This window comes from Lepidochelys olivacea (genome assembly GCF_965140295.1).
Source record: "Lepidochelys olivacea isolate rLepOli2 genome assembly, chromosome: 8".
Classification (NCBI taxonomy): domain Eukaryota; kingdom Metazoa; phylum Chordata; order Testudines; family Cheloniidae; genus Lepidochelys; species Lepidochelys olivacea.
The window spans coordinates 87,819,218-87,837,309 of NC_140418.1; the positions used below are offsets into that span (position 1 = coordinate 87,819,218).

General features: G+C 41.6%; 1 protein-coding gene across 1 annotated transcript in view; it reads right to left on the reverse strand.

The window, feature by feature from the left end:
- LRRC7 (leucine rich repeat containing 7) overlaps positions 1–17,557 on the reverse strand; it is a 379,972-nt gene extending 362,415 nt beyond the window's left edge. The window contains exon 1 of the mRNA XM_084637479.1: positions 17,506–17,557. The gene's annotated coding sequence lies outside the window, so the exon portion shown is untranslated. The remainder of the gene's footprint in view (positions 1–17,505) is intronic.
- Positions 17,558–18,092: the final 535 nt, after the last annotated feature.

Below are 18,092 nucleotides of genomic sequence, written 5' to 3' on the forward strand. Positions count from 1 at the left end.
AATTATTTTCTCAAGTACTGAATTAATACAGTTGCTGCAGCATAAATGCAGGACTGGAGTTGGGAGGGAAGGTGGTCATGAAAGGTCCTCTACTTTAAGAAACAATCCACAATATAAGAAAGTCTGAGAACCACTGTATTAGTGAATCAATGTACTTAAAACATGTTCAAGTGCTATCTGAATAGGGATCTTAGACATGACAGCTAACGCCAATCAGATTTCCACTTGTTTCAATGGGCTTTGGATCAGACCCTAGTGCTATAAATTGAGCAGCACTTATAATATAAATTGAGCAGCACTTTAAACTGTTACACAGTTCTGTTACACAGAAATGAACCTGAGAAACAGGGCTAATTAAATGTTTTCCAGTATATACAGCTATTTACTATGCCATCTCATACAAACTTAGTTGAACTTCAAATAAAATGGGGGAGAAGATGTGAGTTGTACAGTGAACAGTTTTTGTTTTTCCTACCCATGAATGGTATTTGTATAAAATTAAAAACAAGAAATTCAAAGAGAGAGAGAGAGAGAGAGATTTTCTGAAAATTAAGAAAATCATGGGCAAGGACTGAATAGAAGATGACAATTTGTATTGCACCTATTTATGTTAAATCTGGTCCACATAAAAATAGCACTGATGATTACAGTGTTGCAGCAGTCCTCTACTTCTGAGAGACAGTCCCATGACTAATTTTTTAACTTGCCATAGTTTATACATTATCACCATTATAAATGGAAATAATTATTCAACAGCAGTGTATTAATGCTTATTTTTTAAAAGTACATTTCCCTATAATTTGCTTAGCAGAATGTATGAAAATGTTTATTCTAAAAGAGCTTCCAGAGCACAGATTTTGAACCTCCATGAGATAACAAGTCAAGCCTTTTGACATTTTTATATTTCTATATTATCAAATATATCATCATGACTTCTTTCATATATGCTCCCATGGGAATATTAAACATGGCTTTGCCAGGAAAATCTTTCAGTATTTATAAAACTTACTGCAATATCAAATGTAATCCCAGCAAAAGAACAAAAATAGTTGCATTTTATGACACAAAACAAAAAGTCTTCCTTACAGAATACATACTAACTACTTCTTTATTTAAAAGTGACAAACATTGTTACCATTAAAATGGCACGGTAAAGAAATGCCTACTTTTTTGACATCCATGACACTCTTATGAAGGTTTCAGAGTAACAGCCGTGTTAGTCTGTATTCGCAAAAAGAAAAGGAGTACGCATCTGAGGAAGTGAGCTGTAGCTCACGAAAGCTTATGCTCTAATAAATTGGTTAGTCTCTAAGGTGCCACAAGTACTCCTTTACTCTTATGAAGTTTACCTTCATCCTGGAAGTAGCTTTGAATCACACACATTGCTCAATGGATGACATTTACAAACCAGTTTGTTACATACAGCATATGTGTGGTTATACATACAACATATCTGTGCTCTAGCATTTCATGCATAAACTAAATGTGTATGCTGTTAAGCATACAATACACACTATCATTAGACAATATCAGCATTTAATTTCAGTACTGAAACTTTAATGGGTTGTTCATTTCTGAAAATAATGGATACAGCTACTGCATTAGATCAGTACTTCCTAATTCGGAATATATTAGTACTACAAGTGAAAAGCATTACAAATGAGAAGCCTTTTGATGACATTTCTTTCTTTGATCTGATTAGCCTCCTTTATACTTAAACAATAATCTAAAGAAAATTGCAAGCATTTTATTATGTAAATTAAAATCTAATTGAGCTACTTGGTAATTATTAAAGAAATGAACAAAGCTTGGAAAAATATTAATACTGATCATAAATTGTAGATAAGATGAGTAGAGTTCAAAAAGTAGCTCCTTTCCATGGTATACACTTAGGTACGCAATTTTAGAAAATTCACAGAAGAGCAAATCCATATTATATATATATGTGTAATATCTCTTTGTTTACACTGAAACTCATCTCAGGATGCAATATGCTCCCATTTAAGTGAGAAAGAGCTATACCCAAGTGCAGCAGGGAACAGAATTTGCCCCTATATGTTATCTATCAGATCTAAGGGAGGCTATCAGACTGGGAGCATATATCTAATAGGGTTCTGCAGGGGGTTTGTTCTGGGTCTGGTACTATCCAACATTTTCATTAATCACTGGGATAATGGAGCAGAGAGTATAATGAAATTTGCAGGTGACACCAAGCCTGCAGGGGTTGCAAGCACTTTGGAAGACAGGATTAGAATTCAAACAGATTTTTATAAATTGGAGAATTGGTCTGAAATCAACAGGACAAAATTCAATAAAATGCAAAGTACTACATTTTGGAAGGAAAAATGCAAATCAATGAATACAAAATTGGGAATAGCTGGCTAGGCAGTAGTACTGTTGAAAAGAATCTGGGGATTATAGTGGATCACAAGTTGAACATAAACCAATAATGTGATGCAGCAGTGAAAAAGCCTAACATACTGGGGCATATTAATAGAAGTGTCTTTCTTATATAAGACACAGGAGATAATTGTGCCGCTCTACTCAACACCAGACAAATACTTGTAAAGAATGGTCTAGGTTTACTTGGTCCTGCCTCAGTGTGTTGGGTGCAGAGGGATGAACTTCCAGCCCTACATTTTTATGGTTCTATAACTGTGTTCCTCATGTAAATCAGACTGGATTCTCTGATGATCCCAGAATGATCACGACAATTCTACATCATGAATATTTTAGGCCCATAGAGGTCCAAGAAATTCCACGAGATGAACCTGAGGGACCAAAATGTTTTCCTATATGTTGGGGCAGGAAAGAGGAATGGAGGAAGCGAGGACAGAAGATAGATTTGGGGACCACTAGGGAGGCATAGGGTGTGGCCAGGACCGGCTCTAGGCACGAGCAAAGCAAGCACATACTTGGGGCGGCACATTTCCAGGGGCAGCATTCCAGCCATCCTTTTTTCTTTCGGGGCAGTTGCACTCTCAGAGCTGCAACACTTAGACGGGGCGAGGACGCCACACCCCCAGCCGTGGCCGGAAGGGGAAGCCCCAGCCCCGGGGATGCTGAGCTGCCAGGGCCCAGCCGCTACCTGGGGAGGAGAGGGCAAGTCCTGCCGTGGAGCCAGGGCTGCGCCACCTCATCTGCCCCAGCAGTGCAGCCTCCCACTCCAGAGCTCTGACCACACAGTGAACTTCCATCCGTTTCCAGTTACATCATCCAGGCCTCACTTGCAAGCATCACAGACTATACCAGGTATCATCTATATATTTGGAAGGCAACAGAGAGCTGGCCCTTAAAATTCCTCCTGTATACAAGATGGAAGTGTTTTTAGGGTTGAAATCAGTTTTAGTCACTGGAATTCACCCTGCAGGATGGGAGGTCAAGACATTGTATGCTGTCCTTACAATAATTAAAACATGTTTTCACATGACATATAAGAGGTTATCATAATCATAGAAATAAGAGGTAAATTCACTGTAGTGTCAGATCATTTTGTGCATCCACTGCAGTTTTGGTGTTTTGTCCATATTCTAATTGTAACATCTCAGAAATGGAGACTCAGACATAGTTTTAGAAGACAATTTCACATCTCAACATCAGGATCCTTTTTGTGATCCTTTTCTGTTCTTAGTCTCAACTCTTTACTCTTGATTATTTCCCCATAGATGACCCTAAACAAAACTTGATCCTCAGTGCTATACTCTTCATATTCTTGTACTCAATTATGTCTCTCCTTAGTCAGTGCTGACTACATATCACCACAAAACACAAGTTGGTCCAATAAAAGATATTCCCTCACCCACCTTGTCTCTCCCAAATATCAGTCATTTACTTCACCAGACATACTGTGTGACATGACAACAAAGCTTCTGTTATTACATGACAACATGTCATGCAATATGTCACTTTGTCAAAATATACAAAAATCTTAGCTGGTCTTACAGTACTCAGTTGGCTGTATGGCCAAGAAACCACAAATTTGAAATGTCAAAGAGGCTGAACACTATTAATGATCTGGAGGATGGTGTGGACTGCACCCTCAGCAAGTTTGCAGATGACACTAAACTGGGAGGAGTGGTAGATACGCTGGAGGGTAGGGATAGGATACAGAGGGACCTAGACAAATTAGAGGATTGGGCCAAAAGAAATATGATGAGGTTCAACAAGGAGTCCTGCACTTAGGACGTAAGAATCCCATGCACCGCCACAGACTGGGGACCAAATGGCTAGGCAGCAGTTCTGCAGAAAAGGACCTAGGGGTTACAGTGAATGAGAAGCTGGATATGAGTCAACAGCGTGCCCTTGTTGCCAAGAAAGCCAACAGCATTTTGGGCTATATAAGTAGGGGCATTGCCAGCAGATCAAAGGACATGATCATTCCCATCTATTCGACATCATTCCCTTCTATTTGACATTATCTGGAATACTGTGTCCAGTTTTGGGCCCCACACTACAAGAAGGATGTGGAAAAACTGGAAAGAGTCCAGCAGAGGGCAACAAAAATTATTAGGGGCTGGAGCACATGGCTTATGAGGAGAGGCTGAGGGAACTGGAATTGTTTAGCCTGCAGAAGAGAAGAATGAGGGGGGATTTAATAGCTGCTTTCAAATACCTGAAAGGGGGTTCCAAAGAGGATGGCTCTAGACTGTTCTCAATGGTAGCAGATGACAGAACAAGGAGAAATGATCTCAAGTTGCAGTGGGGGAGGTTTAGGTTGGATATTAGTAGAAAATTTTTCACTAGGAGGGTGGTGAAAACTGAAATGTGTTACCTAGGAAGATGGTGGAATCTCCTTCCTTTGAGGTTTTTAAGGTCAGGCTTGACAAAGCCCTGGCTGGGATGATTTAGTTGGGGATTGGTCCTGCATTGAGCAGGGGGTTGGACTAGATGACCTCCTGAGGTCCCTTCCAACCCTGATATTCTATGATTCTATGAAGGGTACCTACCTCCAATCTAGAGAGAAAAAAGTAGATAAGAGTCACAGTTCAAGGCCACAATAGCCAGAGGGCTGCCTTATTGATTTCAATTTAGGTGGCTACACCTATTGGTATCTGTCTTCTGGTGTCTGTGCCTTGTCGTGGCAGGACAGCTTGCGTGCTCCAACCATCCCCAGATCTGTGTCTGTGGGAGCTTTTTGCTTCTGGTAGGTTCAGCCATACTGGATTGGTCTGTGAGGGAGGGGCCAGACAAAACAAACACCCTGTTCCTCCAGGTTGGGGGTTAGGCACAAGGCTAACAACCCTGCCCCATAAAAAAACAAAATATGTTATGGAAACAGCAAAGAAACAGACCATTACTGTGTGTGATGGCCTTCAGGAGTCAATGACCTGTATGACTGCCAGTGGTGAAAGCTGAAAGGAAGCCACTGGCATGAAGACTGAAGTGCTCAACACCAAGACAAAAACCAAACTTGTTTTCTGAACATACGGACAGTGTATGAAACAGGAAAGCTAGATCAAGTCACAGCAGAGATGAGACGTTACAGCTTACATATCCTGGGTGTCAGTGAGAACAGATGGATGGGATCAGGGAGATTAACAAGGGAGATCAGGAGAAACTTTGCTGTGTTCTGGGCGGGATGATGGACAACACCATGAGGGTGTTGCCATCCTTTTGAAGAAGGGACTGGAGCATTCGCTGCTTGAATGGAACTCCATCAGCAACAGACTTATGAGAGCCAGACTGAAAGGGAAATACGATTAAGATCACCCTGATTCAGTGCTATGCTCTGACAAATGACAGTGATGAAGTAGTAAAGGACAAATTATACCTTACATTACAGGCAGAGTTAGAGAGAGTACCATGCCATGACCATGCCATGACCTAACCATCTTATGGACCTGAATGCCAAGGTCCATAAGGACAACACAAACAACAATAGAGCAATGGGAAGACATGAGTGTGGCACCATGAATGAAAATGGAGAGAGGTTTGTTGATTTCTGTAATATGAATGACCTAGTCATTGGCGAAAACCTATTTCAACATCGTGAAATCCACAAGCTGACATGGTATTCTCCAAATGGCAGAGATAAGAACCAGATTGACGATATGATGATCAACGGCAAATGGTGACGCTCACTGACAGCTGTGAAAGTGAGAAGAGGTGCAGATGTTGGCAGCGACCACCACTTTGTGACAGCCTCCATCAATCTAAAACTGAGAAGCGTGGGTCCACCAAACAAGAGACATAGACTTTATGACATTGACAAGCTAAAGTCCCCTGAAATACAGAAAGCCTTTGTTCTGCAGTTAAAGAACATGTTTCAGGCACTTGCAGACCTTGATGAACAGGAGGGGAATGCAAATGAGGAGATCAATAAGAAGTGGGGCAAAGTAACAGCAATTTATAAACAGATCAGTGAAGGCTGTCTAGGCTACAGGCAGAAGAGAATGGAGGAGTGGCTTACACCCAGCACATGGAACACCATAGAAACCAGATGAGCACCGAAGAAAAAAGTTTTAGACAAAAAATCCCAGAAGCTAAAGGACAAATACCGCAAGCAGTATAGCAAGGCACACCAGGAGGTCAAACGCCTTGTGAGAGCGGACATACAACATTATACTGATAATCTGGCAACACAAACAGAGGATACAGCTGCTCGTGGTGAACAAGGAACAATCTACAAAATGACGGGGCTTATCAGTGGTAAACAGCAGACACCAACAAACACTCTCATCAGGGACAAACAAGGCCACCTACTAACAACAGAAAAGAACAATAAATACGCTGGACAGAGCATTTCAAAGAATTACTGAACAGAGAGCCACCTAAAGAGGAAGCAAACATCCAGGAGGCAGAAAAAGATCTAGATATCAACACAGACACCCCAGTTAAGGAAGCGGTCATTCAAGCCATCAAATCCTTAAAAAATGGGAAAGCTCCTGGCAAGGATAACTTGAATGCAGAATTGTTCAAGGTGAATCCTGAGTTAGCAGCATCTATCCACAGTAGTCTGGGAAAGGGAAAAAGTGTCAGATGAGTGGACCAATGGGGTTATAGTGAAGATACCAAAGAAAGGAACTCTCAGTGATTGTAATAACTGGCATGGTATCACACTTTTATCCGTGCCAAGCAAAGTATTGTGTAAGATCATAGTCCAGCTTATATCAGAGGCAGTTGATAGCATTCTCAGAAAACAACAAGCTGGTTTTCTGAAATGGCGTGGATGCACAGACCAGATCTTCACTCTACGAAACATAATAGAACAATGCTTAGAATGGCAACAGCAGCTCTACATAAACTTCATAGACTCTCAGAAGGCTTTTGATAGCATTCACAGGACCAGCCTATGGCACATTCTGCGGGCATATGGAATCCTCTCCGTATAATCAACACCATCAAAAAATTTTATTTCAACTTTACATGCAATGTTGATTACAGTGAGCTCACTTTTTGAAGTCAAAACAGGAGTACGTCAGGGGTGCGTCATGTCTCCAATCCTCTTCAGCATTGCCATTGACTGGGTAATGCAGCGTACAACAGAAGATATGCCTAGAGGCATTAAATGGACACCCTTCTCATTCCTTGAAGACCTGGTCTTCGCAGATGAACTCACTCTCCTATCACATGCCCAATACCATATGCAAGAAAAAACAACTCGACTCAACGCATTCAGCCAGCAAATTGGACTGAAAATCAATTGCAATAAGACAGATATCATGACCTTTAATATTGCCTCACCATCACCAGTACGGATAGAGGATTATGTTCTCACCAACGTAGAAACATTCACATACTTAGGCAGCACTATTAGCCAGGATCGTGGAATAAGCCAGGATATCCAGAACAAAATCAACGAAGCCAGGAACACCTTCAGGAGCTTAAATACAGTCTGGAAATCATCAAAATACAACACCAAAACCAAACTCAAGATTTATCAGAGCTGCATACTTTCAACATTACTTTATATTACAGATGCTGGGGAATCAGAAAGTATGACATGTCCAAACTCTCTTCATTCCATACAACCCACCTCAGAAAAATCCTCCGTATCTTTTGGCCCAGAACAATCTCAAACCAAGATCTACTGACACAGTGCAGCCAAGAGGATATGAGCATCATCATTGCCAGGAGGCATTAGAGATGGACTGGCCATGTACTTCAGATGGAAACTGATTCCATCACCAGAGTAGCAATAAGTTGGACATCTGAAGGCAAACGAAAAAGAGGCTGTCCAAAAACAACTTGGGGAAGAGCTGTGGAAGCCGAGGTGAAAAACCTGGGGCGCAGCTGGGGAACCATTGAAAGACTTGCCAGAAACAGACAGGAGTGGAGGAGCTTCGTCGCTGCCCTAAATGCCAGAGGCGTAATGTGAACATGATGATGTTGACCTATTGGTATCTGAGCATCATTTCTCCCAATGATAGTAGCCTGTATGCTATATATGACTGAGTAGGTCATATTGTAAGCTATTTTCCACAGCAAACAAATGAAGAACATTTCACATCTGACTCTTAACAAACATATAGCACACAGCTCATCAGGAAGATTAAACTGCAAAATAGCTGCAATAGAGAACATTCATGGGTATGAGAAAAAAAATCTCTTGCCATATAAGGACTGTGAAAAAATTTCCCATTTTAAAAAAAATGTGTGGGATCATATTCACAGACATAGAAATATGTTCTGTTCCCTAACACCCACAAGCCCTATAACATTAAGCTGAAGTGTTGGCATGAATAAAAACCGTTCATTAAGCAAAAAAACCTCACAGATTAGAACACTGTTGAAAACCACCAATTTAGTACTCAGCTCCTTTTCAAATTTAATATTTTTTATTGTAATGAAAGTTACAGTTTGATTATGACCAAAAAAGTCAAAATGCACATCACATGAACAATACAAATTATCAGGCACAGAGTCAAAATTAAATACAAAGAGAAAGAAAATTTGTCACCTACCACATAACATCAGCAGAAACTAACTATAATATCGAAACGGCTGACCATGTAGTAAAAAGGCAACTTTTTCCCTCTTCATTCTTCTTAACCTAAGCAATCAGTACTTGCAACTATTCCAGCCTCCAAGCCTGTCTTTATAACTATGTCTCCCTTCTATCATAGTTCTGTACCTGTCAAAACTCCCCGTTTATTGTTATTTAATTATTAAGGAGGTCAATAAATGTTGGCAAGATGTTTTACACAAATGAAAACAGTCCCTGCCTGAAGAGCTTACATTCTAAAGTAGACAAACACAGAAAATGAAAACAGGAAAGATGGGGTCAGGCAAGATCTAGAATGTATAGTATTTGAAGCTTGACTGATTTTTTTTTTTTAATTTGAGAATAAGGTGAGGTAAGAGAAATAGAGAGCATTAGAGGTCAACTACGGAGAGCTTCCTAAAGAAGTAGGTTTGAAACAAGGACTGAAGGCACAGAGAGAAAGAAAGATTTTGTGCAAAGAGAAATTGGTCGTGGGGCTAAAGTACTGGACTGGAGATCTGGGTTCAGTTCCTGGCTCTGTCACAAGTTTCATACATGACCCCAAACAAGTCACTTTAGGGCCTGAGACAAAGTCCACTGAAGTCAATAGAGAGAATCTCAACAACTTCAGTGGGTTTCACATCAGACCTTTGAACTGTGCTTCAGTTCCTCATTTGCAAAAAGGGGATAATAAGTCCCCTCTCCCTGCCTTTGTCTGTTTCACCTATTTAGAATATTAACTCTTCAAGCAGCTGCTCTCTCTTACTAGGAGTCCCATTCGGTACCTTGAAACACAGTAACATACTCATCACTTGGGCCTCTAGTTGCTACCATAATACAATAATAAATTAGTAGCACAGTGGCCGGTCTCTAATTTATCACACACTACATTTTAACTAAACTAATGTACTAAATGCTTGGGTTCTTTAACATAATACTTATTTTAATAATATTCTTTCATAATATTCTGTGGCATGCAACATTTCTTCCAAATATCAAATATGCCATTTGAATTCACTAAAATTTTAATAAAATTAAGTACAGTAGTAGGAAAACAAAAACATGTATTTAAGTAAAAATTTTAACAGATCAGGCTTTAAACTGAAAAATAGACAGATTAAAGTAGACTGAAGTTCTAAATTAAATCATAGAATCATAGAAGATTAGGGTTGGAAGAGACCTCAGGAGGTTATCTAGTCCAATCCCCTGCTCAAAGCAGGACCAACACCAACTAAATCATCCCAGCCAGGGCTTTGTCAAGCCGGGCCTTAAAAACCTCTAAGGATGAAGATTCCATCACCTCCCTAGGTAACTGATCCCAGTGCTTCATCACCCTCCTAGTGAAATATTTTTCCTTATATCCAACCTAGACCTCCCCCACTGCAACTTGAGGCCATTGCTCCTTGTTCCATCATCTGCCACCACTGAGAACAGCCGAACGCCATGCTCTTTTGAACCCCACTTCAGGTAGTTGAAGACAGCTATCAAATCTCCCCATACTCTTCTCTTCCGCAGACTAAACAAGCCCAGTTCCCTCAGCCTCTCCTTGTAAGTCATGTGCCCCAGCCCCCTGATCATTTTTGTTGCCCTCTGCTGGACTCCCTCCAATTTGTCCACATCCTTTCTGTAGTGGAGGGCCCAAAACTGGACGCAGTACCCCAGATCTGGCCTCACCAGTACCAGTGCCAAATAGAGGGGAATAATCACTTCCCTCGATCTGCTGGCAATGCTCCTACTAATGCAGCCCAATATGCCGTTAGCCTTCTTGGCAACAAGGGCACACTGTTGACTCATATCCAGCTTCTGGTCCATTGTAATCCCCAGGTCCTTTTCTGCAGAACTACTGCTTAGCCAGTCGGTCCCCAGCCTGTAACGGTGCATGGGATTCTTCCGTCCTAAGTGCAAGACTCTGCACTTGTCCTTGTTGAACCTCATCAGATTTCTTTTGGCCCAATCCTTCAATTTCTCTAGGTCAGTCTGGATCCTATCCCTACCCTCCAGCGTATCTACCTCTCCCCACAGCTTAGTGTCATCCTCAAACTTGCTGAGGGTGCAATCCATCCCAATATCCAGATCATTAATGAAGATGCTGAACAAAACCAGCCCCAGGACCGACTCCTGGGGCACTCAGCTTGATACAGGCTGCCAACTAGACATTGAGCCGTTGATCACTACCCATTGAGCCCAACAATCTAGCCAGCTTTCTATCTACCTTACAGTCCATTCATCCAATCCATACTTTTTTAACTTGCTGACAAGAATACTCTGGGAGACCATATCAAAAGCTTTGCTAAAGTCAAGATATATCACGTCCACTGCTTTCCCCATATCCACAGAGCCAGTTTTCTCATCAAAGAAGGCAATCAGGTTGGTCAGGCATGACTTGCCCTGGTGAATCCACGTTGACTGTTCCTGATCACCTTCCTCTCCTCCAAGTGCTGCAAAATTGTTTCCTTGAGGACCTGCTCCATTATTTTTCCAGGGACTTATCCTCTGCCTTTGACTTGTGCCTCAACTCCATGAGTTGAAGTCAGGAGGTCACATTCTACTCAGTTACACAGCTGTAAATTCAGAGTAATTGCTACAAAGTTAATGGAGGTTACACAGAATTTACATCAGTGTAAGTGGGCAAAATGTCTTATGTCAGACTTGCCTTTGAATTTCCAAGTTTGTGAATTTGTATTTAAAATACACTTTAAAAAAAAACAACCCAAATTATACAGCTGCAGCAGTGTAGGCAAGAATGATCTATTTGCACTCCACACCATATCTTCTGATATGAAACCTTGGGGAAAAGACAGCACTGGAGCAATGGCAGATTTAGAGTTAGTGGGGTCCTGTATGCAGCTTCATTTTCGTGGTCCCCCCTTGTGACCCAGCCAAGAAAAAGAACATTCTCTCTTATCTCCCCCCCCATTTTTAACTCTTTTTTTCCTTCATCCTCCTCCTATAAGTAATGGGAAGTAAATGAAAATAAAGTGAGGTATCTTGATTGGGACAGGGGTTTTGAGGTGCAGGAGGGGGTGCAAGCTGTGGGAGGAAGTTCGGGTGCATGGTGCAGGCTCTGGGCTGGGGCAGCGGGTTTAGGGGCGGTACTTACCTCAGGCGGCATGGCTCCCAAAGTGACCGGCACACACACCCCTCCAGCAGCGGCTCCTAGGCAGGGGGAAACAAGGGGGTCTCCATGCACTGCTGCCCGCAGGCGCTGCCCCCGCAGCTCCCATCAGCCGCAGTTCTCAGCCAATGGGAGCTGTGGAGTTGGTGCTCTGGGCAGAGGAAGTGCATGGACACGGACACACACCAAGGGGCCACAGGGACATCCCGGCTGCTTCCGGGAGCGAAGGGGAGCGGAGGGAGGCAGAGCGGGCAGGGAGCTGCCTTAGGCCTGCTGCTGGCACGTCTCTGTGTGCCCCTTGGGGGGGAGGTGGGCAGCAGGTCTCCTCTATCCTTTTTCTTCAAAAAAGCTATCCTTTTTCTAAGCACAATGGAAGACTGTAGTAATCTCAGCAGAAACTACTGGTAAGTAACTTGGCAATAGCTTCCACACTACCTTCTGAACTAAAGGCCAAATTCTGCCACAGAGAATGGCATCAGTGTAGTACGGTTACCAGATATGAAGAAGCCACACAGAGGATGCACATCTTCTGTGTGGGATGGAGTCCTGCTCAGTGAAGTTTACTCTGCTGTGGCATGTAGGGTGGGTTGCATCAGGGCAGGGACACACACAAACCATCCAAGGTGTTGCACACACCTGAGAGTGGATGTTTGCACAGTTTAAAAATAAAACAAAAACCCAAAGTATTATATGCCAAGTGTTGGCAAAGGGTGAAAACTCAAGTGGCCCTAAAAGAAAATTTCCTGTAATTATTACAATTTGAAAATGAACCTTCTTTGTGCATATCAAAATTCTTGATTACATGGTCATCAACTTAAATTCATTCAGATCTTAAAATACAGGATATGTTTGAAAACAAAAGTAGCTTCCTTTTGTTGGAATCACATGAAAGAAAATTACTAGGGCTGTCAATTAATCGCAGTTAACTCACACGATTAACAAAAAAATTAATCACGATTAATCGTAGTTTTAATCACACTGTTAAACAGTAGAATACCAATTGAAATATACTAAATATTTTGAATGTTTTTCTACTTTTCATATATGTTGTATTCTGTATTGTAATTGAAATCAAAGTGTATATTTTTATTACAAACATTTGCACTGTAAAAATGATAAACAAAAGAAATAGTATTTTTCAATTTACCCCACACAAGTATTGTAGTGCAATCTCTTTGTTGTGAAAGTGCAACTGACAAATGTAGATATAACTGCACTCAAAAACAAAACAATGTAAACCTTCAGAGCCTACAAGTCCATTCAGTCCTACTTTTTGTTCAGCCAATTGCTAAGACAAACAAGTTTGTTTACATTTACAGGAGATAATGCTGCCCTCTTTTTATTTACAGTGTCACCAGAAAGTGAGAACAGATGTTCGCATGGCACTTTTGTAGCTGGCATTGCAAGATATTTATGTACCAGATATGCCAAACATTTGTATGCCCCTTCATGCTTCGGCCACCATTCCAGAGGGCATGCTTCCATGCTGATGACACTTGTTAAAGAAAAAAGGCGTTAATTAGATTGGTGGCTGAACTCCTTGGGGGAGAATTGTATGTCCCCTGCTCTGTTTTACCCGCATTCTGCCATACATTTTATGCTATGGCTGTCTCAGATGATGACCCACCATATGTTGTTCATTTTAAGAACACTTCCACTGCAGATTTCACAAAACGTGAAGAAGGTACTAATGTGAGATTTCTAAGGATAGATACAGCACTCGACCCAAGGTTTAAGAATCTGAAGTGCCTTCCAAAATCTGAGAGGGACAAGATGTGGAGCATGCTTTCAGAAGTCTTAAAAGAGCAACTCTCTGATGCAGAAACTACAGAACCTGAACCACCAAAAAAGAAAATCACCCTTCTGTTGGTGGCATCTGACTCAGATAATGAAAACGAACATGCATCGGTCCACACTGCTTTGGATTGTTATCGAGCAGAACCCATCATCATGTCCCCTGGAATGGTGGCTGAAGCATGAAAGGACATATGAATCCTTAGCGCATCTGGCACATAAATATATTCTGATGCCGGCTACAACAGTGCCATGAGAACGCCTGTTCTCACTTTCAGGTGACATTGTAAACAAGAAGCAAGCAGTATTATCTCCTGCAAATGTAAATAAACTTGTTTGTTTGAATGATTGGCTGAACAAGAAGTAGGACTGAGTGGACTTGCAGGCTCTAAAATTTTATATTTTTTTATTTTTGAATGCAGCTTTTTTGTGCATAGTTGTACATTTGTAAGTTGCACTTTCATGATAAAGAGATTGCACTACAGTACTTGTATTAGGTGAATTGAAAAATACTATTTCTTTTTTTTTTACAGTGCAAATACTTGTAATCAAAAATAAATATAACGTGAGCACTGTACACTTTGTATTCTGTGTTGTAACTGAAATCAATACATTTGAAAATGCAGAAAACATCCAAAAATATTTAAATAAATGGTATTTATTGTTTAACAGTGCGATTAATCATGTGATTAATTTTTTAATCGCTTGACAGCCCTAAAAATTCCCCTACTTTTCCCTTTCCTTTTCATCAAAAGAAAATAAAAAAATAGAGTGAAACCAAAATTTATTTATAAAGAAAATTATGCTTAAAATTTGAGAAAACAGATCAAGACACTTTATTCCCTTATTTACTGATATACGTACTGAAGTTAATTTGGTAGGTTATTGTTTGTATTTCTTTAAGAAGGTGCTGCTATTTCTGAAACAGTATATCTTCAGTAACATTTGATGTAGAGGTTGCCATGGTAAGTATACATGTCTTGTTGAATTCCAGATGAATAGATGCATAAAACCAACACTCACATAGCTAGCCATTGCAAGTTACTTTCCTTGTCTGATCATGTAACACTAACATTAAAATGCAATTTATATAGTTCAAATTAAAATCTTCTGCACATTAAAACTATCCAGAACAGCTCAGATCAAAATAGGAATAAAACTGGGATAAATAAAAATAGGAATAAAGCTTTTAAGATGAAAGTTATGGGATAAGAGAATTAAGCATTTTGCCATGGGAACAGGCATGTTAAAATTCCCAAGAAAAAAATACCACTTATCTCCCTAACCTCAGGGAACTTTTAATAATACTTTCACTGTTGTTATAACCTTTCACTAGCCCTGCCTCACAGAAAAAAATACCCAACTCAACCTGACTACTCCATGAAATACAACAAAAGCCTGATTCTGCTTTCACTTGCCCCAGGGTAAAATAGGAATCCCACCCCCCACCCCCCTTGAAGCCAATGGTGTTATGCCAGTATTAGAGGGAGAAGAACCAGGCCCACTGAACCAACATGTAGGCCCCCTATCCTGCTCCCACTGAAATCAGTGGAGTTTTGCTACTGATTTCAATAGGACCAGGACCTGGTGCATACTTCTTCTCAACCTCCTGGAGTTATAAGAAACCAACTGTTTCAGTGAACTTATATCCCTAACACATCAAGCTTCCCCAAACTGTTTACTCTTTAAAAGTACCATTGCTTTAGAATAGAGGTGAGGGAAGTCAAGTCATACAGGGAATTAAGCCTATCTTTCTGGAAAGATGGCAATATTAGTATTTCAAAATGACCGCATCACTATTTGTTTCTAATCATTAAAGGTTGAGCAGGAGTTAAAATATGAAGATTGGAAAGGGTACAGACCTTTCCAGGAGGATTGCTAAGCTTAATATCTTATTTCAGAGGGTCAAGAGGTGGTGATAATGAAAATACACCATCTCCGCAAAAATACATTTTACTCTATAAACTTATCCTTTTTAAATGCATCCTGGGGAAGAAAAGGATACGTAGACTGTCTATTCATAGGCTTGGTCAGAAACAAAATAACTCCAATTGTCTTCCCTGACTGAGGTATCAAGTATTTTACTTTCAATTTAATACACTCATTAATGCATTTAACTGTGTCCAGAAAGTTGGCTTAGATAGCCCCTTACCGTCCATTCCTTAGTAAGAACACTAGAAATACTGAACCAATTGTTATGGCCTACAGCGATCTTATAAGCCCCTGAGGGATTTATTCTGAGCTTATTTACACAGGTGTATGTTAAGAGTAACTCATGGGCCAAATTCATCCCTGATGTTACAGTATTCACTGAGCCAAATGCACTCCCCAGTGTAACTGACAGTGAAGTTACACTGATGTAAGTTAACTCTAGATCAGCCCCCACCCCCCAATATCTTTATCTAAATCTTGAACAACCCCAAGCACACTGTGGGCATTACGTTGGAATGATGATTAGGAAGGAATCAAGAAGTGAAGTTGGATTATATATCAATCACTTTACTAATGTTCCTAAAGAAGACTTGCCTGAATCAAGAATCATGGTGCTCTAGATTCAGAAAATGATTTAATTGGTGGGATGAAGTGAGAGGCAAGTTAGGTAATAAAGATTTCCAATATTTTGATTTAGTCGCAATGAAACAATGTGGTAAACAATTTTATATTTAAAAAAAAACACCACCACAACACACCAGCTACAAAAAAGGGCTCTCTTTGAAATAGCACTTCAGACTCCTTGAGGTTCCTGACATCACATATGTCATCACTACTGTAAGGCAAATTCCTTATTTAAAAATACCCATTTTACTGTGCCACCATTTTTGCCTTTCACTGCCTCCCACCCTATTCTTCTGGTGTAGTACTAAAATAAATGCCCTTTCCTCTGTCTAGGAGTGGAAACAGAAGGAAGCAGCAGTGGAATTTCAGAACAGGGAGCTCATCAGCTTCCACACATGGAACACAAAGGCAGTTTGGAATCACTGAAAATGGACCTTTTATGCCTTGAAATTTATATGTATGTATGTATGTATATAGACACACTCCTTTTCCTTCTCCAAACAAGAATGTGCTTAATGAATCTCCCTGTCTCCCACACAGTCACGATCAAGCGGGATCTTAAGAAAAGAGGCATGGAGAGCGGCAGCAAATTTCCCTCCTCTCCACAAGTGTCAGTGGTGACTGCAACCAGGGAAGAGCTTCCATTACCGATTGACCTCCCCCCCCCCCCACCTCCCACGCCGCAAGAGACTTCCCAGCATTTCCTTTCCATATCTGAACCCACAAGCGGCAAACTCACTCGGGAGCATTCTCTCCCTATTCTCTGAACATGGGTTTTGGGGGAAGAGGGGTAAAGCGTTACTGGGGGTGCACAGCAGAGGTATTCACAGCCATCCTTCTTTGCAGTAACTGCTTTCCTAACACGATTTCATCTGGTCGATACCATCACACCCAAGGACACTGCTTCCCTTCCATCCCACCATCCCCGCACCGGCAGCAGCATATCCAGCGAGCAGCGAAGCCACAAGGAGCTGCTCCCTCAAGGTTCACCGCTGCCCATGCAGGAGACTGGAGCGTTGTGCGCTGCTGCTTGCATTTCGCTGGTACACCCCCACACACGCCTCTATAAGGGGAGCAGCAGCTGCCCCTTCCTCAAAGGCAGCAGGCACATACTCACATTGCAGAGTGGAGTGACTGTCCATCAGTCTCCGCTGCCCGGAGATAACCAGCTGGAATGGTTATTCCTAAGGTATTGGGGTCCGTAGTTTGGGGGGAGGGGAGGGGAAGGAGCTAGAGGAAAGGGGAGGGGGGAGTTTTTTCGTGGGAGATCCCTCGCTAAACCATGATGTAAATGCCCTTCAGATGAACAGCTGGATATTTCCCCACGAGGCAGAGAGTAACGCGAGGGAAGCTCTGTAGCACAGGCACCGTGTCAGCTGAAGTCTCTCTCCTTTCCCACCCCACAGACCGACCAGCAACCAACCAACCAACCAACCAACCAAAAAAAAAAAAAAAGAATAAAAATCTTCATCCAATAAATCCCTGGGAAGAGAAGGCGAGAGGAGACACACACGCACACAGAGGGGCCAGGCTGCCCCCGCCCACAGTACCTGTCAGTGGGGGGGTGCAGAAGTGGGCCTCCACAAGGGCATGCGGGGAGATCCTCTTCGGCTCCCGCATGGATCAGGGGCGGGAGGTTAAGGCGGGAGGAAGGCGGAGACCCGCAAGATGATGCTGAGGACCCCCGGAGCCGCTGCCTTTCTT